The 27,500-nt window shown below is 39.7% G+C and overlaps 1 pseudogene; it reads left to right on the top strand.

Moving 5' to 3' along the window:
* The first annotated feature begins 10,689 nt into the window (after nucleotides 1-10,689).
* LOC116507319 lies at nucleotides 10,690-11,373 on the top strand (annotated as a pseudogene).
* The last annotated feature ends 16,127 nt before the right edge of the window (nucleotides 11,374-27,500 follow it).

Raw genomic sequence — 27,500 nt, 5'->3', positions numbered from 1 at the left:
GTTTGCATTTCCAATTCCCAAGTTACTTTGGAAACCTTGTTTTAGTTACTACTACCCAATTGGAGTTTTTGTAAAATCTTACAAATATATCCAAGCACTTCCAGACATTTTTTTATGACTTGAAAGAAAGGATATTTTAAGAACTCCCTGATATATCTCTTTTTCCTAGAGTTTCCTTGTAAGGGATTATAGGAAGCCACTATTGCCTTGATGTAGAGAACTCTTAGCTATTTTATCCAGAGCTTTTCTCTTGAACCTTACTCTAATTAAAAGAAGGAAGGCAATTTGGATTTTTTCTGCCGAAATCTTGACAAATTTTGTACTCTGCCGATCCTGAAACATAAGTAGTAGTTATGTAATCATGCAATTTTGCAAACATGGAAGTTTTAAATGAGAAATTTCCTTCTAAAGCCAATTAAGCAGATCTATAGGTATAATACGAGTTTACTGCAAAATGGGGAATATAGGGGAAACTAAGAAAGTCACAAAAATAATAATAGTCACAGAAACAGAATCCAAGTTAAATCAATACGTATAATCAGCCTAGCTAAATAAGTTATTTTTTATCTCCTTGGATAATAAGATGCAAGCTTGTGACAAGAGGTTTAAGCAACGGTGGGATTCACTTCCCTTTCCTACAGTGAGTGCACGCACTGCATCTGCGCATGCACACCACCTTCTGTGCATGCGCAATACTCACATATTATGTCAGGGTGTGTGGGCGGAGCTTCCTGCAGCCACCACTACTGATTCGCCTGAACCAGAGAGAACTGGCTGAATACCACCTCTGGGTTTAAGACACCAATAACAGGATAACAGAGAATACCACCACCACAAAATTAAGCTAGAACAGAAAGCAAGATGGATAATTAATGGCTTTAATAATCATTCTATTATCAATTTTAATAGCGTGTTTTAATTAACTTGCAGTCTGTTTTTGTTTCTCTTTTGTGTAGAAAGGCAGCGTATAAATGAAATGAATGAATACATAAACCCAAAGAAAAAGTTAAGTTATTTGGACCTTATCCTGGGAAGAAGGACAAGCAATATCAAAATTCACCTGATACGGAAGGCACGACACAGACAAAGGTAACAATCGTCTCCCAAAAAACCTAGAGGCAAAGCGTGTCATGTCTCACATTTCCTCAGATTTATAGCCTGTTAGTAGACATCCTAATTCTTTTCAGAGATTTGAAAGAAAAAAAATCATAAATTGCCCCAAGACCATGATTTTAGCTAAATATTTGAAGTAAAAAAAGGCTACCCTCCCACAAGCAGCAAGGGCAAAATATTCTGATGCAAACAGAGCAACAGTGCTAAAGGTCAATAGATCCTAGATGGTGAGAAGAGTTGTATTGACAAAAATAAGGCTTCCTGTGGATTATCTGACTTGAGAACTGACACTGCACAACAAATGTATTCTCAAACCAAGAAAGAAACTTTTACCATTGTTTCTCATTGCCAAGAGTTAAATTAGAGATCAGAAAGACTGAAAAAGGGAAAAGAATATAATAAAACAGACTACAGGTAGCCTATGACTTAACAGCAGTTTGTTTAATAACTGTTCAACATTACAAACGGCCCTGCAAAAAGTGACTTATGACCCCTTTTCACACTTACGACCATCACAGAATCTCCATGGTCATGTGATCAAAATTCAGATGCTTGGCAACTGACTCATATTTATGACGGTTGCAGTGTCCTGGCATCGTGTGATCCTCTTCTGCAAACTTCTGACAAGCAAAGTCAATAGGGAAGCTAGACTCACTTAACAAACATGTTACTAACTTAACAACTGTAGTGATTCACTTAACAACTGTGGCAAGGAAGGTCGTAAAATGGGGCAAACCCCAAGGACCGGGAGGCAGATCCAGCCTTCAGGGTCCTTAGATCTGGCCCGCGAGCCTGTTCTGGAAACAGTGAAGGACTGACCCGCACTGTCTCTGCCAACAAAAACAGAGCTCAAGATGGCCACGTGTGACCCACCCGGGTTCTGTTTTTGGTTGTGACAGACTCCTGCAGCTCTCTGCCAGCAAAAAAGACCCTGGGCAGGCCATGCACAGTTTCTTTGAGCTCAATTTTCACTGGCAGAGGGCTGCAGGAGGCCGTCACAGCCAAAAACAGAGTCTTTAATGAGATGTTAAGCTGGCCACGCCCACCCTGGCCATACCTCCAGCCACACACACACACACACACAAACACACACACACACACACACACACACACACACACACAGCCCTCCCAGGTCAAACACAACCCTGATGCGGCTCTCAATGAAATTGAATTTGACACCCTGGTATACACACAAAGATCAAGTTCTCCCATAATATTGGCTTTTTCGATTCAGAAAGGAGGACTGATGGTTGAATATGGACTGATCCTAAAAGGAAAAAGCATTCCATAATCTGATGGGTACAAAACCATATAAACCCAGCTTCTCGGTTTGAAATAACAGAAAGTTAGAGTGGCCAGATTTATATTATCATCTTCCCTGGCTCATTATTTGAACAATGGACAACTGAGAAAACCTAATTAATTAGATGTAACATAAAATGCATATGATTATTAAATTATTTGACTAAACTGAAACTATATTAGGATATGAATCTCATACTTGAAAAATAAATATGCAAGTCTGTGGTAATGAACGCTTCACATGGCATTGTTTCTCCATCTTCACACAGAGGAAATGAGGAACACCATAAGTCAATCAATGCATTCCCACCAGTTGATCAATAAGAAGAGTGCAAAACAAAATAAAATTCAATCAGTGCCCTGCTCCAGGCCATTGCAAGTCTTGGAACAACAAAAATCCCTTCCCTTCTTTTCTCTTCCCCACCCCCATGCAAAAACATAATAAAATAAATTTCTATCTATCTTACATTGGTAAAAACACGTATAAAATGTTCATTCAGTGATTCTAAAGAATGCATGGATACTTCAAGCCAAGATTTAGTTGAATGAAAATAGCTGCTGTTTTAAAATGGGACACTTTTATGATCTACTCGTTTGTAAATTGTACATAAACTTTATGATTGGGTGACCTGGTCCCTATTAAAAACATAAATAGACTGGAGCTTTCAGAAGAAAGTTGTATTTTGGGGGCAAAGGGTAAAAAATCCCTTGCTTTAAGAAATCCTTGTGGGTTTGGCAAATGCAAAGAAATAATTTTGATTTAAATTGAACAAAGAAAAGGAATTCCTTCAAGATTAACAAATGTAAGGTGATGTAAGTGTTCAAGTACCACAATCCACTTGGTCCAATAAAGTCATGTATTTATGCCTCAATATAGCTGTTAGTCTTTAAAATACTAGAGAACCATTTGTTGCTTTTCTGCAAAGGATTAATAAGGCTTCTTCCACAATAGTATTTCAGTAAGTGATCAGATGCAGGAAGATAACAACAATAATCTCAACAGGTTCTAACCAGTTCTGGAGAACCGGTAGCAAAAATTTTGAGTAGTTCGAAGAACTAGTAAATACCACCTCTCACTGGCTCTGCCCCCATCTATTGTCTGCCTCCCAAGTCCCAGCTGATTGGGAGGAAATGTGGATGTTGCAGTAACCTTCCCCTGGAGTGGGGAAGGAATGGAGATTTTACAGTATCTTCCTCTGCCATGCCCACCAAGCCATGCCCACCAAGCCATACCATGCCCACCAAGCCACACCCACAGAACCGGCAGTAAAAAAAAATTGAATCTCACCATTGATCCCAACATGTAAATTTATTGTAAATAAATATTAATGAGAAAGGGATGTTATTGGGTTGAACAGATATTTTGAATTCCTTTTCCTACGTACAGCTTCTCAGGTGACCCTCCCAGATTTGTTCCCATTCAAGAATCCCTTGGATGAGATTTGGGAAACGGTACATGGAAGTTGAATAAGGAAGCTTCTGCTACCAAAAAAACCCCCCAGAAACCTAATTGAATAATATTGAATTTATTTCTCTGGTGAAATATTTTTGATTGTTAAAAAAAAATAAAGCATAGCAACTGCACTTAGACTTATATACCGCTTCACAGTGCTTTTTGTAGCCCTCTCTAAGTGGTTTACAGAGTCAGCATATTGCCCCCAACCATCTGGGTCCTCATATTATCGACCTCGGAAGAATGGCTGGCTGTCAACCTTAAACTGGTGGGAACTGCCAAACTGCCAGCAATCGGCAGTCAGCAGAAATAGCCTGCAGTACTGCACTCTAACCACTACGCCAACACGGCTCTTTTATGCTTTATTTCCATAGCCACTATTTATTTATTTATTGAAATAGTTATCAGTGTCAGGTTGTCTATAATAAAATTCAGATTTGTAATGATGTAAAATTTGCTAAATACGTTTTAGGTGGGATCCAGTGCTTGATTAACTTTATGGTTTAGCTGACCCTTGTTTTTATCACACATAAGAACAGAGACCGTGGTTTAGTGTTAGAGCTCTATGTCAAAATAGGTGTGTGTGGGGGGGTTGTGATTGTTTTTTGCTGACAAAATTGTTGTCCCAGGGACACTGGGGGTTCTTAACCTGGTGTTCTCCATGACACCAAATGTAGAGATTTTTGCATTATTCTGTTCAGAATAGTTGATGCTCTGGAATCAATTCAAAATCAAGCATGTTGTCCAATTCCCTTTATACAGTTCTTCCAGAGCACGTGCCTTTAAAGAAATATATAGTGATAAATCATTAAATTCCAGATCTTTTACTGCCTTTCTGCTTCCACCATTATGGCCCTTCTATTCCCTCTACAGGAATTGATAAGAATCTGCAATTAGCTTTCTTTCTTTTTACCTCTATCCTAGGAAAATTGTCCCTTTATCCTGACAGCCTACAGTCTGGAAATCAGCCTCTGATGTCTGCTGAAGACATTTCTAACAGTGTCTCAATGTTTAACTTATCTCTATGATTTTTATTTTTAAGTGGGTCATTTCTGCTTTAAAGCCATACCGCTGATGGCTTTTTTTTTAATGTACGGCTTTTGCTTTTGTCTTTATCAGGCTTATTGATATTGTATTTGCAAGCCCGTGAACAATTTTCAGAAAAGTAGGGCACGAATGTTTGATTAATCCCATAAATATACTTTGAGATGTTTCTCAAAGTATTTTTTGTTAATGATGTAACTTGGAATGGAGGGCATTGGGATTCTCAGAAAAAGCTGTTTGTCTAGTCTGTCACCAACTAAAAGCATATTTGACAAGACCGGAAGAGAAGGCCTTTTCATCGGTTGCTCTTAGGCTCTGGATGGCTTTGACTAGGAAGGCATAAGATAGCCTGGAATGGGACAAATTGCCAAACCCAACTTGTTGCAGCCAACTCACTATAGCCAACTCTCCATAGCCAACTCCCCATGGACAACTTGTATTGGGACAACTTGTCATGGCCAACTTGCCAGTGGTCAACTAGCCGCAGGACAATTTAACAATTAAATTTAATTAGTCAAAATAAATATTTTAATTTTTGTCATTCACATTTCATTCAATCCCTCCTTTTGCTTCCTTTCTTTAATAATTCTATCCCACCTTTTCTTTGATATTAGTGTAACTCTTGTCCTACAACGAATTGTCTCGTGGTGAGTTGGCCATGGCAAGTTGGCTGTGGTCAGTTGGCCATGGTGAGTTGGCTGTAGCGAGTTGGCCATGGTGAGTTGGCTGTAGCGAGTTGGCCATGGTGAGTTGACTGTAGTGAGTTGGCCATGGCAAATTGTCATAGAGTCAAGATAGACTCATCTCTACTAAACTCATTTCCTTAGTTAAAAAAAAAAGTTTTTTTCCCGGAGACCATCTTTGTTTATAACCAGACTTGTAACCATAGTGAAGTTGGTTTTAACTGACTATCTATATTGTTTTGGCTGTAATGTAATCTATCTCCATCCACCTCCCATGATTTTATGCTTTAATTGCATTGTTATAGTTTATTACTCTGTTTTAATTGCATCACTGTTGCTAGATGCTTTATGCAATTTTTACTGGAAATCTGAGGCAGAAATGTATATTTCAATTTTACATATGGGTGTGTAAGCACATGTATCTCTAAATCTACAGTCCTATTCCTACTAACATTACAATAATTCATATTTAATGTAAAAGGAGCAACTTCCAAGTAGGCACAAATGGCATTATTCTAGAAGACTGAATTCCTTTACATAGTCCCAAGTCACATCATTAACAAAATAATGTTTAATAAGGAGTGAATCACTCTAAAAATATTGAGATTATTTTTCCATAAGCATTTTTCTCTCCACAGTGTGAACCTTATGGATATTGATAGTTTCATATTCCTATTTGGGTTTCACTCTTCAATGGTCTGCATTACATATTTGCTCTGAAGAGCTTTAGATTGTGGATTGTAGACACAAACATTAATAATAAGCACCCCCTCCGGAGGCCATTTTTCACAGTAAAATATGCTAGGCCAGCTCACTCAATACCCATCAAGCTAATCACTTGGAGCCCAGAGATTGGGAATTTTGGAAGCCCAAGATAGCTGACACAGTTCAAATAATGGATTGATCCTGGCATTGCTGTGGAAGCATATGTGCTATTGCTATTTTGCAGAATTATAAAAGAAGTGAAGTTGGATGCCATGATGTGACTATAAAAACCAACCATCTTTTTTTTTTGCAACTTTCCTGGCAGATACCTTTGATTGCCACTTACTCTAAGAGCAGGGTTTTCCCAATCTTGTTAACTTTAAGATATGTGGACTTCAGCTCCCAGAATTCCCCAGCCACCCTTGATTTTGAAATCCACATATCTTAAAATTGCCATGGTTTGGGAAACCCGGCTCTAGAGAATACTTCCGGTAACAATGGCTTTTACAGCACTCAGCTCTAAGATCCCTTCTTTTGAACTGCATCAAAGGTGTGATGTGTGCCATTATTTATTGTCTGTTTCAGGGGATACATTTTATCATATATAGCTGACCAAACAACAGTGTACCTTATTTTACGCATTTCATCTGTAATAGATTCTATTCAACTCTTATCACCAATCATTGTACGTATGTGCATTGAGTCCATCCCTGAGCAAGTCAGTGGGGAATTTTTCAAAATCACAAGTGGTTGGTGCAAGGTAATTCACATGCTTGAAAGATGGCTTTCTTACAAATAGTTTTTGAATGTTAACAAATATTTGGTACGATCAATTCCAGTCAGGATTTTTTTAAAGCTAAATATGTTGAAAGAGATGGACTGGAATGTTAAGATTATCTATAAGGTAAAAGTTCCCCTCGCACATACAGTATGTGCTAGTCATTCCTGACTCTAAGGGGTGGTGCTCATCTCCATTTCAAAGCCGAACAGCCAGCACTGTCCAAAGACGTCTCTGTGGTCTTGTGGCTGGCATGACTAAACACTGAAGACACACAGAACTCTGTTATCTTCAATAATAGCCAGCCAGGGGTTGGATTTGGAGGTTTTCTGAACCGGCCATAGCTTTAGCTATGGGTTTTCCTGAACCTGGGCAAACCACAGCAGCCCACCCCTATGTACATCCTCCTGATGTAAGGCTGAAACTAAGTGACGTTCTTTCTTAATCAAGATTTCAGCAGGTTCCGGGTTTATGAGACCTTTGAAATTGTATCTGGTTTTAACAGCTTTATTTTAAAGATAATCAGTTATTCTGTGGAGGAAGGATGCTTAGCTTGCTTCTCTGACAGATCTGATATACATCTGACAATGGCCTAAGAAAGTGACTGAATTAATAGTAGTTTTCGCAGTTAAACCTAGTTTAAAACAAAACTGTGAAACGAAGAAGATTATATATAAATAGTGGTTATCAAAGCAATAAATGATAGGTTTCGTTTCTAAAAAACCGAGGATGGAAAAAATTTATGACCTTGGTTGCACAGTAGGGGTGGGAAAACCACAGGCCTCTATGTTTAGCTATCCTACAACTCCCAGAATCCTTCAGTATTGGCCAAGCTGACTGAAGCTACTGAGAATTGTAATTCCATAATAACTGGAAGACCGCAGTTTTCACACCCATGGCACACTGGTACCTGCGCTGTCTCAATTTTGAGAGGTTTATCGTGTTGATAAGGAAAATATGAGAAAAGGGACAAGCATTAAATAGATCAGGCATTTGGAAAATTGTACAATATAATAGTCCCCATCTTCTTGCCGTAGCTCTGTTAAAAATAAATGTAGGTTGATAATCCTATTCACTAATCTTCAGTATTATATCTAATTTATCCCTAGGTTACAGATATGTTTCATATCTACTTTCACTGTTATCTAAAGATGTTTCCATGCTGGTGCTTCTAAACATACTACAGTTTTTCTTTCTTTCTATGAGTTGTGTAGGGAATTGTCATTTATTTTCTACACTTTAAAGACTATGTTTTTGTTCCGTGGGATGCATTTCATATTTTGCACTGAATGCCCCAGATATAATTCATACCTGGGGAATATTTTGGATATGACTCTGCTGCAGGGAATTGTGGCTCTTGCAGAATAAGTTTATTTATTTCAAGAGGTGTTTGCAGATATGGAGAGAAATATATAGACTCAGATATATGGAAGAAATGCCCTTTTTCCATGTTAATAGCTTTTCTGCTGTCAAGAAAACTACATGTCTTATGGAAAATGAGCATAATATAAAATGAGAAACAAGGAAGTGATTCCTTGGAAGGAATTTATTCCTTGGACAATGAAACAGATGTTGCTAACTTTTCTCTCAATTTAGGCACTAAACATAAGTAATTCATGGTAATTAAGGAGAGCAAAAGATCTGTAGGAATCATACATGCCAAGGACATTTAGGAAGAAATGTTAATCTCCTTTCCATTTTGACATATTTTAAAGTAGAATACTGGGGAGAGGAAAAAATATTTTAAATAAATGGAAATGTAAAGGACCTCCAGACCCCGTCTGGGAAATGGAATAATCATTGCTAAAAGAAAAAGACCACAAGCATATCAGAAACATGAACTGCTTTCAGATTATTTTTAATGTTCATTATTGATGTCCTTCTACCAAAAGCTATTAGTGCAATTTCATTGAACTGTCATCCCTTTTACAGATAGATGAGATAGGTAGGTAGGTAGGTAGGTAGGTAGGTAGGTAGGTAGGTAGATAGGGAAGGAAGGAAGGAAGGAAGGAAGATGATATTCTTGAGCTCTCTTGGAGTCACTGTCCCAGCTTAGGAATCACAGTCCTAAGTGCTCTACCATCACTGGGACCACTTTGGCCTTTACTTTCCACATCCTCTCTAGTTTCTCCTACCACTGATATATCTCCAGGTTCTCATACTCCTTCTTCTTGATGTTGCTATCCTTTGACTTATATCTATCAGCACCACTGTTTTGGGACCTTATCTATAACCACAGTGTCTGATTGAGTGGCCAGTACCTGCCTATCCTTCTGAAATTTAAATTTTTTACTACCGATTCTGTGGCCGTGGCTTGGTGGGCGTGGCAGGAGAAGGATACTGCAAAATCTCCATTCCCTCCCCACTCTGGGGCCAGCCAGAGGTGGTGTTTGCCGGTTCTTGGAACTACTCAAAATTTCCGCTACCGGTTCTCCAGAACCTGTCAGAACCTGCTGGATTTCACCCCTGCTTCTGGATCTCGAAGCCTCACAGGATCTTAACCCTGTTTTTCTCCGCAGCCTTCTACGACTTCTTTCATCTGACTCTTGGGAACGCTAGCTCACACACTGGACAGACACTCCTATACACAGTGCTAGTTACTTAGTGCTATTCCCACTGCATCCTGCATAGTGACCCTGCCACTATGTCTTGGGCTGTCTTTGAGGCCTCTCTGCACAGTTTGTACTCGGGTCTTGTCAAGTGCGGTTAGATCCCTGCTTCTATGAATCTGTGCTTTTGTGCTACTCTGATCAGTGCCTCAGTGCTGTCCAACCCCTTCCAGCCATGGTAGATTTTCCCACTGTCAACCTCTTCAGCTGTTACTGGTACATCCCATGCATATTCTTATCTTGTGATAGCAATTCCTCTGCTTGCTCTTCCTCCCATGCCAGCTGCTGCCTTGGGTTTTCTTTCAGAAGCTCATTTTTCAGTGCCATCTTGCTGATATATTTCTAAATGTTCTGGGTTTCATCCAAGGCAGTAGCTCTGGCACTCACCAGACCCTGCCTGCCCTTTTCCCACCTGGTCTACAGCCTCTAGGTGTTGAACTTGAAGTGAAAACTTTAATATGTTGCGAGTAGCTTCCAGGTCTTCACATTGTCAGCCTCTGTGTCTTCCTTTGGCCAGCTGATTATACTGACAGGGTATTTGATGACTAGCAGGATATATATGTTGATGGCTGGATCTTGTTCTTCCCACTGAGCTGGCTTTTCAGGCCTGCCTTATCCTTTGGTGGGATCCTTTGATGATACTTACATGTTGCTGTCTTCCTTGCTTCCTCATAGTGTTCCTATGTGACTGTGGAATAACAACATACTTGTAGCTGGTCTGTATGTCTGCGTCTCTGCCCTGAAGAACTATGGATGGAGGTTTGCAACATTGTACAGGAGGTAGCAACTAAAACCATCCCAAAGAAAGAGAAATGCAAGAAAGCAAAATGGCTGTCTGAGGAAGCTTTGCAAATAGCTGAGAAAAGAAGGGAAGTGAAAGGCAAGGGAGAAAGAGAAAGATACACCCAATTGAATGCAGAATTCCAGAGAATAGCTAGAAGAGATAAGAATGCCTTCTTAAATGAACAGAGTAAAGAAATAGAAGAAAACAATAGAATAGGGAGGACCAGGAATCTCTTCAAGAAAATTGGAGCTATGAAAGGAACATTTCATGCAAATATGAGCATGATAAAGGACCAAAATGGCAGAGACCTAACAGGGGCAGAAGAGATTAAGAAGAGGTGGCAAAATTACACAGAAGAACTATACAAGAACGAGCTTAATGTCCCTGACAACCAAGATGGGGTAGTCACTGGCCTCGAACCAGACATCCTAAAATGTGAAGTCAAATGGGCCTTAGAAAATCTGAGCAATGACAAAGCTAGTGGAGGTGACGGTATTCCAGCTGAGCTATTCAAAATCTTAAAAGACAATGCAGCAAAAGTGCTACACTCAATTTGCCAGCAAATTTGGAAAACTCAACAGTGGCCACAGGATTGGAAAAGGTCAGTTTACATTCCAATTCCAAAGAAGGGCAATGCCAAAGAATGTTCAAACTACCGCACCATTGCACTCATTTCATATGCTAGTAAAGTTATACTCAAAATCCTACAAGGTAGGCTCCAGCAGTATGTGGATTGAAAACTACCAGAAGTACAGGCAGGATTTCGAAGAGGCAGGAACTAAAGATCAAATTGCCAACATACGCTGGATCATGGAGAAAGCTAGGGAGTTGCAGAAAACATCTCCTTATGCTTCATTGACTATGCTAAAGCCTTTGATTGTGTGGATCACAACAAATTGTGACAAGTTCTTAAAAAGATGGGAATACCAGACCATCTTATTTGTCTCTTGAGAAACCTATATGCGGGTCAAGAAGCAATATTGAGAACTGGATATGGAACCACTGATAGGTTCAAAATTGGGAAAGAAGTCTGGCAAGGCTGTATACTGTCACACTGCCTGTTTAATTTATATGCAGAGCACATCATGAGAAAGGCGGGGCTAGATGAATCAAAAGTTGGAATTAAGATTTCCGGGAGAAATATTAACAACCTCAGATATGCAGATGATAGCACTCTAATGGCAGAAAGTGAAGAGGAACTAAAGAGCCTCTTGATGCGGGTGAAGAAGGAGAGTGCAAAAATTGGCTTGAAGCTCAACATTAAGAAAACTAATATCATGGCATCCGGCCTTCTCAATTCCTGGCAAATAGATGGAAATAGTGACAGATTTTATTTTCCTGGGCTCCAAGATCACCACAGATGGAGACTGCAGCCAAGAAATTAAAAAAACACACACACACTTGTTCCTGGGGAGGAAAGCTATGGCTAATCTAGACAGCAGACACATTACCCTGCCACCAAAAGTGCGTATAGTCAAAACTACCTTGTTTCCTCAAAAATAAAACCTCCCTGGATAATAAGCCCAATCAGGCTTTTGAGCACATGTGCTAAAATAAGCCCTCTCTGGAAAATAATCCCTCCCCCAAAATATTGCAACACAGAAGCAGCCATGAGGTGACCACGCTCGCCGCCTCCTGCATTTCAAAAATAATCGCCGTGAAAATAAGGCCAAGCGCTTATTTCGGGGGTCAAAAGAAAATAAGACCTCTTATTTTCGGGAAAACACGGTATGATTTTCCCAGTTGCAATATAAGGCTGTGAAAGTTGGACAATAAGAAACGACAGGGACCTAACAAAGAATTGAGGCCTTTGAATTATGGTGCTGGAGAAAACTTTTGTGAGTCTCTTGGACTACAAAGCGATCAAACTGGTCAGTCCTAGAGGAGATCAACCCTGACTGCTCTTTACAAGGCCAGATCCTGAAGATAAAACTCAAATACTTTGGCCACCTAGTGAGAAGGAAGGACTCACTGGAGAAGAGCTTAATGCTGGGAAAGATTGAGGGCAAAAGAAGACAGGGACGACAGAGAATGAGGTGGCTAGATGGAGTCACCGAAGCAGTAGGCGTGAGCTTAAATGGATTCCAGAGGATAGTAGACGACAGGAAGACCTGGAGGGTCTTTCATAGGGTTGTCCATGAGGGTCAAGATGGGTCGGACACGACTTCACAACTACAACAATAACATGTCTGCTATGTAGTCTGCTGGTGGTTCCATACCATTGGTCTTAAATGCCTTCCCTCTCTTGATTACTATCTGGCTATATTTCTCTGAATTACATTTCAATGCCCTCACTGTAGATCTTTGTAAGGTGGATCAGCAAGTCACTATCTTGTTTACAGCTACAGCTTGATATCTTCAGTATCAAGGAGATGGATGATAGTAGTTTTAGTCTTGAACCTGTATCCATATCCAGCCCTTGTGATTATCTGATTGACGGGTTGAGTCCTTTGAAGAAAAGCCAAAGGAACGATGCATCACCTTGTTATATACCACACTTCCTGGCCACTTGTGTGAATTCTTTTGAGTTGAGCACTGTTTTTTACTTTCACTCTCACTGAGGTCTTCAGAAAATTCCTTAGTGTCCTGTTGAGTTTGGATCCTGCCAGGGTTTCAGAATTACATGTATGTGGCACTGAGTTACAGGCTTTCTTGTAAATCAATCCATGTTGTGCTCAGATTGATCTGGCTACACCTTGAGTCTTGGTTGACTATCTAGGAACCGCTGATGTTTTGAGCCTCTGGTATGGATCCCAATGCTCTTCTGAGCTGTGTTTATGTACTGGTTCATATGGTCCAGTAGCTTGGCGACGAAGATGCCAGGTAGGATTTTCCATGTTGTGGTGAGATAGATTATTGGCTATGAATTGCACCCTGCTGTTCCCTTTGGGTTGTTTTTTCATGATCAGCATTATCCTTCTTTTTGCTAGCCAATCTGGGTGGGAACCTGCTGCTGGTGCATCTATGCTGCTAGACATTCATGCACAACTATTAGTTTCCTTAGGCCCACGTCCAGACCAAGTGTTGCCCAGCTATTCAAGTTCTTGACCCACTGTTTGATTTCTGACACTGCGTTGATGATTAGTTCCTGTTGTGAGGGGTTGTTGTGGTCAGCTTTCAGGTCCCACAGCCACTTTGCACTGGTATTATATGTCTTCTCTTTCTTCCAGATGTTCTTCCATGCAGTTGTTTCCTGCTTAAATACACTCTTTTTTTGTTTTAGGTTTTTCTAATAGGTTTTTTTGGGATTGGAAGTCACCTACCAGTAAAATGAGCACGACACATATATCTTCTTTGACATAGTCTTAGCTGTCTTTGATTAAATGTCAACGTCGCTGCGGTGTTACTATTATTGATATGTATTTATTAGCCAGACTTCCCTTATACTGTTAGAGAAATTGGATTTTGTTAACTCAAAAGATTTTAATGTTTGAGAAGCTATCCCAGGTGAATACCAGATATATTCTTTTTTTCCATTTGAGAAGGACAATTAAAGTAATTAATGACACAGAAAAGATATAAAAATAACAGGAAATTATTTGACATACTTAAATACTTAAATATTAAAGTGCTCATACACTCACTCACTAGTCAATGATGTAGTTCAAGTAATAAACACAGGGCTCCTCATTTGGATTTCCATGGATTTAATGTAGTTGGTTTATTAAATGTGTAACAACAACAACAACAAAAACCAAGTGGCAGTTAACATGACTCTGTTACATGAAATTTAAACACCATTCCTTGTACAGCTGCATGATTCTATCTATCTTGAGTGATGATGAATGAAGCATTTACTGTACATGTATACATGCTGTTGATTTTCCCTTCCTAACCTATTGAAAAGGACGCTAAGTGGCTAAGACACTGAGCTTGCTGATCAGAAAAGTCTGCAGTTTGATGGTTTGAATTCCTAGAGCTGCCTAATGGAGTGAGCTCCCGTTACTTGCCCCAGTTTCTGCCAGCCTAACAGTTTGAAAGCACATAAAAATGCAATGTAAAAATAGGGATCACCTTTGATTGGAAGGTAACAGCATTTCGTGCTCCTTCGGCATTTAGCCATGCCAGCCACATGACCACGGAGATGTCTTCGGACAGCGCTGGCTCTTCGGCTTTGAAACGGAGATGAGCACCGCCCTCTAGAGTCAGGAATGATTAGCATGTATGTGCGAGGGGAACCTTTACCTTTAACCTATGGAACTAATTTCTTACTACAGGTAGTCCTCAACATACAACAATGCATTTGGTGACCATTGAAAGTTACAATGACACTGAAAAAATAAGTAACTTATGACCGTTCTTTAGACGTGTTGCAGCATCTCCATGGTCACGTGGTCAAAATTTAAATGCTTGGCATCTGGCATGTATTTATGATGCATGCAGTGTCCCTGACAAGCAAAGTCAGTGGGGAAGCTGGATTCACTTAACAACTGCAGTGATTCATTTAACAATAGTAGTAAGAAAGATGGGGCAACACTCACTTAATGCCTAGCAATAGAAATTTTGGGCAATTGTGGTTGCAAGTGGAGGACTACCTGTATTGTTATGTAAGCTAACCTGCTCCAACATGGACTCAAGTTATTGTGGAGTTGAATCTCTCACCAACCAGCATGGCCAGTAATCAGTTCGGAGGGAAGTGCTTACCCAAAATATCTAAAGGCCTAAATTTTAGAAGCCTGAACAATCCTATGTAACATTCTCAGCATTTTCATCCCACAATTCTTTGAATTCACTTTTTAAAGTGTAGTCAAAGGAGATAGCCAAAAGAAAATGTATTGAATCAACGGATCCAAGGATGACCTAAGTGACTTTTGTTGGAAGAAATGTCCATCTGGGTTCAGTTCCAAGTGGGGAGAAAGACACTGGAAACATGGAAGCTGCTTGGAAAGATGGTTTAATGGTGGACAGGACCGTGTGGGTTTTTTGGTCCTAGGCAAAGAAAAAAACACATGGGTGGGAGAGAGAGAGAGAGATTTATACCCTCTCTTGGATCCCGTCTTGGAGCTTCCTGTTCCTGTGTAAGAAATGTACTCTAATTGGTTGTCAAACTCCCATGGGGCTATGGAGGGGTAATTTTATAGTGTTTGTTGAGTCTGAAGCTTGGCTGAATCTTGCTGGGTGATGTAATCTCCCCAGGTTCCATGTGGTGAGTTCTGTTGCTAGATGGGTAGAGGGGATTTGCTTTATCTTTTAAGTGCTGAAATCTGCTATTGAGGACGGTGGGGGCTATTAAGAGTGAGTCTGCTTCCTGCCTAAAAAAACATGTTTCTCCACTTCTCATCCAGGGAAATATAATATTCTGCCTTTTTAATATTTCCTAAAATATTTCATTCTTCTAGGGCGGGGTGCTAACTGCCTACATTTTATTTATAGATTAGGGGTGTCGAACTCAATTTCATTGAGCGCCACATCAGGGCTGTGTTTAACCTTGGGGGCCAGGTGGGCACAACCAGGGTGGGTGTGGCCAGCTTGACATCACTCGTGTCAGGGGCGCCTGTACCAGCCCGAGTGTTCTGCCAGAGAAAATGGCTACATTTTCGGCTGCGACAGCCTCCTGCAACCCTCTGCCAGTGAAAATGGAGCTCTGTTTTCACTGGCAGGGGCACTGTGGGCCCATCCTTCACTGTTTCCAGAGCAACCCCACAGGCCAGATCTAAACACCCCGCAGACTGGATCCAGTCCCACAGGCCTTGAGTTTGACACCCCTGTTATAGATAAAAGGTACAAATGCAACAAATGACTTTGGATGAATCAGTTAGTAGTGAAGCTGACTAGAAGATAGAATGGAAGTCATCCTGCACTTCAAGGATCTATCAGGATCTTAAAGGAGATATAAGCACTCGAGTCAAGGCAGAATTAAAATGAATCTGGTTTTATTGGGATGAAATTGCTGGTTTTTATGTATGTACACTAAAAATGCATTAATAAGGCTCTTGCATGCTTGTTTTTTGCAGAGTGAATGGCTATACCTATATTCACAAGGATATTTTCCAAAAACTAATAAATCTCTCTGTATGTGTGTACATCTGTAGCATTGTATTAGCGAGGTTGTAACAAAGCATTTACATTGCGATAATTATAAATTATAAAAAAAACAACCTTTATGTTTGTCTAAAATCTACTTTAAATGCTAGACTGTAACTCAGTGTAATAAAAAAGCCTCATTTAAAGAGAAACATCCTCTGGATGAGCTAAGAGCTCTTCATAAGCTAGGACTTGAAAACCAAATCCATTTTAGTGGGTCAAATTCTTTCTGAGAATTGACTTCATATTGCAAAAATATTTTGAGGAAAATGGTGATGCAATGTTTCTTTTGCCCTTCCTACACAAACTATTCTTGCTTGGTTGTAGGAGCCTTATGTCTGTTGGTGCGCCCTCTTGTGGCAAGCCTTTTAAAGACAAATTTTAATTTGCAGCAATAATATTTTTCATTTGAATCTAATTCTTAACCCTTCGTGTAACTGCATAATGATGAATTTAACTTAGATTTTCATCTCAGCATTCAAATTTCTTCCAAGATTTCTTTGGACTCAAGCTGTTCTGTTTTATCCTAAAGCCTACCTCTTTGATCTTTTTATATACTTTCCCTACTGCAAGGTTTATCCTGCTACGCTGTTAACTTCTGAAAACCTCATCAAATAACCACAATTCAACATGCAAATTATATGTTTTTGAGAAAAATGCACAAGTGCACAACAGTCCTCAAGTTACAGCCACAATAAAGCCCAAAAATTATTCCTGCCACAGTTGTTAAATAAATGATTGCATTTGTAAAGTTAGTAAACATGGTTGTTAAGTAAACCTGGATTTCCCACTGACTTTGTTTTTCAGAACATCAAAGAAGCTGACCACATGACCTTATGATACTGCAGCCATCGTACGTATGAAACAGTTGACAAGTATGAATTTTGATCATATGACCATGGGAATATTGCAACAGTTGTAAGTGTGAAAAAAGGTCATAAATCAGGTTTTTCAGTGCTGTTGTAACTTTGGTCACTAAATGTACTGTTGTAAGTTGAGCCTATCTGTATCCAAATTCATTGGGAAATCAACAGCTACACTATCAAAGAAAGTAACGGGTTTGTAGTAAATCACTCCCAGATTGGATGAATTATCTATATATTTGTACTTACTTCTCTAGACTGATTCAGATTCCCAGGTGGAGCCTTCCTCTATTAGTTGCCCTATATATTCATTGCAACTACAACTCTCAGGATTCCAGCCAGCATGACCCATAGCTGGAGCTGCACAAGGACTAATACATGCACAGGGTACAACATTGGAGAAGGCTGTCCTTCCCTCCTTTCGTTTCATTCCTCAACCTAATTTTGACTTTGAAAAGGCTCTGAGTTGGCTTTGATAACCTGTGTGATAGCTTCTAACAAAATCTGGGCATAGTCTTCAAATCTACTAATTTCATGGCATCAAATGTGAATTGCCAATTTAGAAATATCAATATAGGTAAAGGTTCCCCTTGTACATATGTGCTAGTCGTTCCCGACCCTAGAGGGCAGTGCTCATCTCCATTTCAAAGTTGAAGAGCCAGCACTGTCAGTGGTCATGTGGCTGGCATGACTAAACGCCAAAGGTGCACGGAACGCTGCTACCTTCCCACCAAAGATGGCTCCTATTTTTTCTACTTGCATTTTTACATGCTGTCGAACTACTAGGTTGGAAGAAGCTGGGACAAGTAACGGGAGCTCACTCCATTACATGGCGCTATGGATTTGAACCACCGAATTGCTGACCTTTCTGATCGACAAGCTCAGCATCTTAGCCGCTGAGCCATCGTGTCAATATAAAACAAATGAATCAACTATAAACCTAACTCCAATTTTCCCCAAATTTTCTGGGAAGTAGCATTCTTGGTATTGTAAACTAATTCAAGATTGTCCAAATTGTACTTCTTACCTTCCAATAATAAAGCATTCAGGTAGGAGAAACTAGTACCTCTTAGAAGAACATCTGGCAGACACCTGAAATTTCAAATATTATCTGCAGACATCTGAAATTTCAAATATTATTCACAATAGGAAGAAAGTATAGGAATATTCTATATAAATGATAACACCATAAAGGAAATTAGGTTTTTTGGTGCATACTGGTTTCTCATACTCACAGCCCACAAGCTACACATGGAAGGCAATCCTTACCATTTTCTGCCATCTATTCTAACTCTTCATAGGCACTGAAGATTCTGCCGAGAAAGGCCAGGCTGCATACATTGTATCAGTGCCCCGGCTGAACCATGGTAAGTATTTTAAGAAGAGAAGGTGGCTTGATGTCAGCAGCCTCACAACAAAACTTTATCTGCCAGGTTTTCCAGAAACAGAGGGCTTGGCTGGGCTGGGCTGGGCTAAGCAGTGGTCCCTGTATCCCTTCCACCAAGCATGACTGCTCCAAGGGAGAGTCTCTGAGACAGTGCTAGACTTTTAGGCAGTGGCAGTAAGTAGGGGAGCTTGGGGAAGATGGCTGAGAGCAGTAGTAGTATTCAGCCGGCTCAGACCGGTTAGGGCGAATTGGTAGTGGTGACTTGAACCTGGCACTATGTCATTCTATTTAGCCATGTTTTGTAAGCCACATGCATGCTTGCAAGCCCTGGGCGTTAGCAAAGTGCATCACCCAGTGCATGCGCTCACATTTTCGGTGCAAGGCGAACCAGTGGTAAAATGTGAAGCCCACCTCTGGCTGAGTGGCTGGGGTTGACACCTCCCCCCCCCAATCCTCTTATTAAGTAAGGAGTGGGAAAGTCAACAAGCAAGCAAAAAAACATGTGTGACCTATCTTCAAGGTAAAGGAAGGAAGGGATGAGTTTGACAAGCAAGAAAAGGGAATGAGAAGGAGATATAACAAAAAACTGGGTTCTCTGCTCAGCAAGAGGAGAAGGTGGTGGAGAGGGAGAGGAGAAAGAAAAAAAAGGAAAACGGTTGTAGTGGGATGGATTTCCTAGATTAGATCATCCTAGATACGAACAGGAGGAAAATGACATGGTTCTTGTTCACAGTTTGTTTCACAAGGAGCTCTAATTCATGTTTTTTTTAATGTACTGAGTGTATCTTTAAGAGTACATTGTAATATTTCATTCCTTCCTCTTTGACTCGCTAGCGACTTTTGTTTCAATGAAGGAAGAGGCTTCAGGGTTTTGTGTTTTTTTCTTTTTGCCCCAGTCTTAATCCTCTGAATCTTTGAATTTGAGGTCTTTGAATCTTTGAATTTGAAAGCAGGTTCACCACAAATACCAAACCTGAAAAGTCATCAGAAAGCAACAAAGATAATGGTTGAGGCCTTTTAATTCAGGTTCAGGAACAGAAAGACTAGCTCTTCCTCTTGAAGATTTTGCACAAAAATCAATAGCAACTTTTCAAAACAGTCAAGTTTTGGATTTTATCCAAACACAGCTGAATTTGTTCTGCCTCACTAAGCTTCCTTGGGAGTTCCTTGCATGATTATTAATACTAAAGACTTGAAAGGCAATTGATTTCAATCAATATGGAAAGCATTCCAAATAGCAGGCAGCAGCAAACAAAACTGAATCTCTAGTAAGACAATCTGACAAAATTTGTGAAGACAAGATAGGCGGCCATGGGGGGGGGAATCACACACCTCAAGCATAATTGGGTTGGAGAAAAGTGGGAGGGGGGTTTGGGAACGAAAGAAGAGGAGGAGGAGATCTTTTTGTCATAATTGCAAATATCTATATGACCAATTGGAAATTATCCCAATAGCTGAGTCAACAGTGAACCCAAGAATATGCTGGGAAATTGTCATCCCCCAAATACATTAGGAGTACTAAAAGTTTTGGGTTATAAAAATTTGTCAGATATAAATTTTATTGAGATTATTGTGATATAAAAAAACCCAATGAAAATAAAGATAGTAAGGAAATGGGAAAGTGAAAAAATGGGAAAGAAAAGTGTGGAATAAAGGAAGGACGGGGGGGGGGTCCATGGGCTTCCAACTTTTTTCAGTGAAGTAAAATACAAAATAAAATTTAGCCTCAACTTTTTTATTTTAAGTACTTAAGAAGTATTAGCCATTTCTGTAACAACAAACTAATCTACTCAATTAACCCAAAGTCAATTTTATTTCCTGCCCTGGACACAAAAACCTAACAGCTGTTTTCAGGTAGACATAAAACTAGATATATTATTTTCTGTCATTAAAACAATTATTTTTGCCACTTTTGCTAGTTCCATCCATTTTCCCACCATTTTTCCACTGTGTGTATCTTTTGGGGGGGGGGGGGGTTGGCAAAAAATCTGGACAAGTAGCAGTTCACAGTTAAGATGCACAAAGAACTCTCTTTCTGCTGCCCTCTGGTGGCTGTCTAATTTTTGTAGCTGTGATTTGTTGGCCTCTGAAAAGTTGATGAGAATTGTCTTGCAATATGCAGCAGGAGGAAGAAAATGACTAATTTTTGCCATCACTTCCAAGAAAGAAAAGAAAAAGAAATTGTAGCCAGTTTCGTATGTTCTTGAGGCCTAACAATGTAAAGAAATTCTTCACCATTTTTTTTTGCAGAATGGCAACAAATAGAATTGAAACTTAGTTGTGAGTTTAAGAGTAAACATGCTCATTTACTAGCCATTGTTAAGTGGTCTCCTCCTCCTCCTCCTCCTCCTCCTCTTCCTTCTCTCTCTCTCTCTCTCTCTCTCTCTCTTTCTCTCTCTCTTTCTCTCTCTCTCTCTTTTGAAAGTGAAACAATTTGGGTACAAATCATATGCCATGAGTAAGCACCAGAACAAAACATTTACAGTACTAACACAATGCTACAGTTAAGATTGGGGGGGGGGGGTGACATGCTATCACAATGTTGAAGGAACTGCGATTCTAACAAGGGCTCAATGTTGGCAGGGAATGTTGAAAGAAATGTCCTTCCGGGTTCAGTTCCAAGTGGGGGGAAAAGACACTGGATTCATGGAAGTTGCTTGGAAAGAAGGTTTTAATGGGCAGGACTGCATGGGTTGAGGCCCTGGGGAAAGGGCAGATCACAGGCCTTGAAGATGTTGAAGAAGAAGAAAAGGTGAGATGCTGAGGTTGTATGCCCTCTCTAGACTCCACCTTATGAGTTTCCTGTTCCTGTGTAACAAACGTGTTCTGATTGGTTGTCAGACTCCCAGGAGGCAGGGGTCTTAGCTAACTTTGTAGGGTGTCTGTGTCCCAGGCTTGCTTGAGCCTTTGCTGGCTGATGTAATCTTCCCAGGTGCCATGTGGTGAGAGGGATAGAGGGCTAATCCTACCTTTGTTGGATCTTGGGTGAGGGCATTTGCCTATGAATAAGGTGACCAGATGTCCCGATTTTGGCGGGACAGTCATGATTTATAACAATTTGTCCCGTGTCCCGGGGTGTTTTAAAAAAGTCTCAATTTTCTGGCTTCATGTTGAAAGCCCAGTGGATTTGCTTAAGAAATCCTAACCGGGGCAAGACAAAAGACACTCTATCTAACCTCTCTCTTTGTCTCAGTACTTTCATTGAAGATATTAAAACGTTAAAGCAAGAAAACGGACCCCCCCGCCCCTTTTAGTTTTACTTACTTTTATAAGAAAAGATGACCCAGTACCATAGAGCTCCAGGAAATACTTTGGCTAGAGAAGTAGTGACTGTTCCTTCCTGGATTTCCCGGAGGGGAGGGGCACAGAGGTTGGAGGTCGGCTCATGTGGCAAGGTTTCTTTGAAAAATATTTCCCTGGGACTAATTTCACCATTTTAATTTGCTCAGTTCTTTGTATTAACATCTACATCATTTTGGATTGACTTGGAGTGCCTGCCTGCTGGTAAGTGAGTTGGGTTTTTTTCTTTTATTTTTTAAATGTATTTTAAAATAATATTTTATTTATTGTGCATAGGATTTTTTAAAATAGTTTTATTCTGTGTGGATTCTTTTTTTAAATTGTCTTAGACTAGTTAAAAAAAGATTCTATCAAAAAAATTGAAGTGAAGCCATTTTTAAAAATTCTATGCACAATACTTTGAAATATATTGTGCATAGAATTTTTAAAAATAGTTTTACTTCAATTTATTTTGTGTGGAATAGTTTGAAATGTTTTACTTCAATTTATTCTGTGTGGATTCTTTTTTAAAATTGTCTTAGACTATTTAAAAAAAGATTCTATCCAAAATACAAAATACCAGCTGCAGTTATTCACTTAAGAACTGTGGCAAGAAAGGTGGTATAGTGACCAAAGTTACAATGGCATTGAAAAAAGTGACTGATGACCATTTTTCACACTTAGCAACCAATTTCACACTTAGCGACCGTTGCAGCATCCTCATGGTCACGTGATCAAAATTTTGATGTTTGGCAACAGTTACAATTTATTTTTGTAAATTGTAGTTATGTTGAAATAAAAAAAATATTACAATACTATTTTTGTGTTGTATGAAAATTTTTGTTGCTCCGTATAAAATTTTTAATCAACACCCCCCCCCGGGGTCAAAGGTGTCCCTCTTTACCAATCTGAAAATCTGGTCACCTTACCTATGAATAGACCTAGCTATCTCTTTAGCTCTTAAGTGCAGGCATCTGCTCTTGGCTATTGAGGAGGGTGGGGGCTATTAAGAGTGAGTTTGCTTCCTCCCTAAAAAAAACACGTTTCTCTTCTTCACATCCAGGGAAATATAACACTACCTTTTCAATATTTCCTAGGATATTTCATTTTTCTAGGAGAGGTGTGGGTGCTAACTTCCTTCAGGAGGAAGGAAAATCTACAGCTAAGAAATAAAATACAGAATGCCTTAAAATAACACATTTGACACACATTCACAGCCTGCCTGCAAATTGCACTACTGCCCACTAATGGTTGTTTCCAGGACAATTTGTTTACACCTGCGGCTTCGAGGGGAGGAGCTGCCGCCGTCGGGAGCTCAAAAAAGCTCCTGCCAGGACTCTGGTTCGTATATCTTATAAGATCTATAGATATCTCCCCTTTCTGGCAGAAAGGGGCAGAGAGGAGGTCAGTCGTTAGGATCTCTTTGTAATTCATAGCTTTTTTTTTGCTGTGAATGGAGAAGAGATTCAACATTAGCTGAGCCTTTACTCCGGCCAGTTTTCCGCGCTGCCTTTTTTGCAGCCTAGGCAGATTGCCTCCCCCCCCAGGACAAAGCTAAGCTATTTAAAAGCCAATCCGGGCGGGGACCATTCCCGAGGAATTTCTTCTATTACTATTTAAAATACCAGCTTCAATTTCGCAAAAGGCTCCCTTTCTTTTTTAGCTGCGTCACAAGATGGCGATCTCGTAGCTTTTGTGTTTGATGTGACGTACCTAGTAAGCCCTACCCTCCTGAAGGCTTCTCCGTACTAATTGCTAAAAGATTAACTGAGGGGAGCACAGACTTTGATTTTTGGCTCGCTTGATTGCTTGTCTTTTATTCTTATTCTGGAATGGCTCCCAAACCTAAACAGAAGCGCTTCCTTAATAACATATCTCCAAAAACTGCTATGAAGTCGCTACCCTTGTCTCCTACACCCTCCACGGGAGATTTGCTAACACAAGAATTCCTTCTCAAAACGCTTAATGATTTCAGACAGGAGATTAATCAACTGATATCGGATTTATGTGATCAATTTGATGCTAAAATTGCTCAGGCAAAGCAGGATATGATCGGAGTAATGACAGTCATGACAGATTATATTGCTGAAACGGAGGACAAATTGGAACTTTTGGAAGAAACTAATCTTAATCTGATATCAAAAATCCAAATGTTAGAACAGGAAATTGAATCTGCCCAAAAAGAACTTGTCATGATAAATTATAACAAGGCTGCCTTTGCTATACGAGTTAGAGGACTGCGTGAAAACCAACAGGAGAATTTGAAACAGACATTCTTTGAGGCTTTCAGTCGCTTGGTGGGAAGTCCGGGACTTAACTTTGATTGGCAGATTCAAAGAATTTACCGCCAGAATTCCTGGGTAGCAAAACAGCGACAGCTTCCGAGGGACATAATAATATACTTTACTACAAGGGAATCTAGAAATGAGATAATACAGAGGCTTTACGGAAAGAGGTTGATAATTGATGGGGAGGACTTGATTGTTTTTAAAGAGATACCATTTCAAATATTAAGAACAAGAAGACAGTACGCTTTCTTAACCGAAGAACTCAGAAATTCTCAGATTCCATACAAATGGGAAGTCCCAGCTGGTATTACAGTTACATTTGGCAACCAAAAACACCGCATTAACTCCGTCGGTGAAGCCCGAAAATTTTACTACGAGACCCTGAAGGCGGGACTTCCTGATTCATCCGGATCTGGGGAGAGGCAAGGAGAAGGAGAAGACAAACAGCGAGACACGTGGCTACAAGGCGGAGGGTGTTGTTTTTCTCTTCCGGAAGGGCAGAAGACTAAAGAATAAAGACTAAGCGATGTTTTTAAAGTTTTATGATTTCTGTCTGGGATAAAATGGAAAAGTGGCATATCGATGATGAGACATGGAGACTGAAAGAAGCGTTGCTGATTGTGGACATATATTGTACAGAAGTTTTGTCTGAACTCTAACTCAAATTGTGCATGAACTATTTTCTTAGGCGAGGAGAGCGGAAATTGTGATCTTTTTGAGTTGCGGTTTGGGACGAACGGAGTTGGGAGGTGCGTGGGAGAGGGAAGGGCAGCGAAAGTTTAATTAGATTACCTGGGGCTAGAACGCAAGCTGATGTTTGTTTGAGTTGCTATATCAATATAAAGTTAAGAAAGATTGGTCGGAGAATCTTCAGGAAAGTGGAGTAAACATGGGAGGAGCAATGAATGTGGATAAAATATATATGTGGATATGGATAAAGGCAGGGTGGAAGGTAAAAAATTTATATGTGGAGGTGGGTAAGGATAGAAAGGGAGGTGTTGGAAATGAAAAATGAAAGAAGTATTTGAGTTTAATGGTGTTATAGAAAGGTTTGGATATTTGGATAAAAAAGAGATAAATTAAAGGTCTGAATAGATAGGCAAAGCAAGGAGACTTTTAGTTGGGGAATTCTAATTGATCAACTTACCTGGCTCTAATACAGTTTGAAACCCTGCAAGTAGCAAAATAATCGAAATTTGGAATGAGTCACATTGTTTAAGATTTACAGATAATGGGAAGCTGTGTTAACGTAGTGGGTTTATTGACCCTTTTTGTTTCTTTCTTCTTTTTGTGTGTGAGTGTGGGTGTTTTTTATTTCTTATTTTCTACTATTTTTCCTTTTTCTTTTTGGCTTTATTTTTATTTTATTTTTTTAATTTTAAAGTTAGCTGGCCTTATTATACTCAAATGCTTGTTAAAGAATTATGCCGGGCATGGGACCTGCGAAGCCGCAAGGGGGTTAGGGAGGGGGGATTATAGGGGGGAGGGGGGAGGGTGGAATTATAGTTTCAATCCTTAGAACAATAAGAATTCACTTGTGTACTGCGGCTCGTTTTTCTTTTTTTTTCTTATTTTCTTTTTCTACTTTTATTGTAAAAAACAAATTGAATTGTATGGATACACCAAAGTGAGGAGAAGAGGGAAAGAGAAGGGAGAAGTAAAGAGGGAGTGAGAGGGAATGTATGGAGGGTGAAATGGAGGGAGGGGGAGATGTCTGAGGGGGTAGGGAAGTAGAAGAGGGGAATGCTGGAGGGGTGAAAGGAAAGTTGGAGGGGGAGAAGAGAGGGTGTATGGGGGAATGAAGTGTTATGTGGGGTTTTTTTTTTTTTCCTTTTTTCTTTTTTTTTTATGCACAGTATATAAGTGATTGTATAAAATGAAAATGAAAATGAAATAAAAGATATATATGTGTTTACACCTAATGTCTACATCCCTTAAAGCTCATTGGTCAAGCAGCTCCTCGTTACTAGCATAGCATTCTCTTTCTTTTCTCTCTCTTGCAATTAGCTGCCTGTTTGCTAGGCTTCCAAGTCTTGCTCAGTGTTGCAATACCTGCTTATTTTTATTTTTTAAATAAAGGCATTTAGCCGTACAATGGCCAGTGAGTGCTAGCATGATATTATCAAATCTCATTCAGGAAATGGGCCAAGTTTATCCAAATGAAAATATTGTCTTTTTAGATTAGGTCAGGCTTTCCAGGTTGCTTCTCAGGATGGTTTCCTTCTTTCTTCTTCTTCTTTTTGCCACACGCTGTGGGAGGAAAAATAGTGAAAATAAAACAGGGAGGTCAGTTCGAGTCAGCTGTACTGAATTAAAAGAAATAATTCTACATGTCCTGTCCTCTCCCATCAACCCCCCCCCCCCCCCCAATAGGATCTCTGGTTCTATTTCTATTTAGGGAAAAAAACCAAAGGGTTAGCCTGACTGCTGGGAAGGTAAGGAAATATTTTATTTACATGGTTAACCCAGGTTTCTGCTGCTTGTTCGGGAATAGAAGGTGAATTAAGCTTATTTAAAAGCTCAGCCCTTTGAGGATTATTAATTCAAAGGTATGATGTGTAAACCGTTTGGTAAAGATGCAATAAAAGTGATGGGAGAATAAATGCTGAGAATAGGGGGGTGATTTTTTGGGGGGGGGTTTACATCCACCATCTCTTGTAGCCCTCTGGTCTACATGCTATTAAGCAATAAAATGCAAGTGCTTTCCCAGCAGAATCCCTACAGATTATGAATGCATACACAGCACTGTCATTCCATCAGGACTAATATCTCTGAAGTTAAGAGCAACTATTAACAACTATTCCTTGGATGTATGACATGTGCCGGATGCACAACAGAGTAACAATGTGGTTACGGGGAAAATAAAAGGAGGAAAATAAAATGTGTTTGCTGACTTGGGTTGTTTATAGAAATAACAAAGGTGGGATATAAGTAAAGTAAATGTGAATAAGAATTCTTTTTTTTTTAATCAGAAAAGAGTTTTATTTCTTTTAAAAAACACAAATATTTCATCATTCGTCAATCATTAAAACATTGAAATACAATTTTTTTTGTATGCCCCTCCCTCCCTCCACCCCCCAGCCCCCCTCCTCCTCCCCCCCCGACTTCCCAGAACCCGTACACGGTATGGATTTTTAACTAACACAGTCTAAAATCTATTGAGAAAAAAGAAATAAAGAAATTAATGA

The sequence above is a fragment of the Thamnophis elegans genome, chromosome 4, assembly GCF_009769535.1.
Source record: "Thamnophis elegans isolate rThaEle1 chromosome 4, rThaEle1.pri, whole genome shotgun sequence".
NCBI lineage: Eukaryota > Metazoa > Chordata > Lepidosauria > Squamata > Colubridae > Thamnophis > Thamnophis elegans.
Note: the sequence above shows the minus strand (reverse complement) of the source record. Positions and strands in the feature narration are given on the sequence as shown.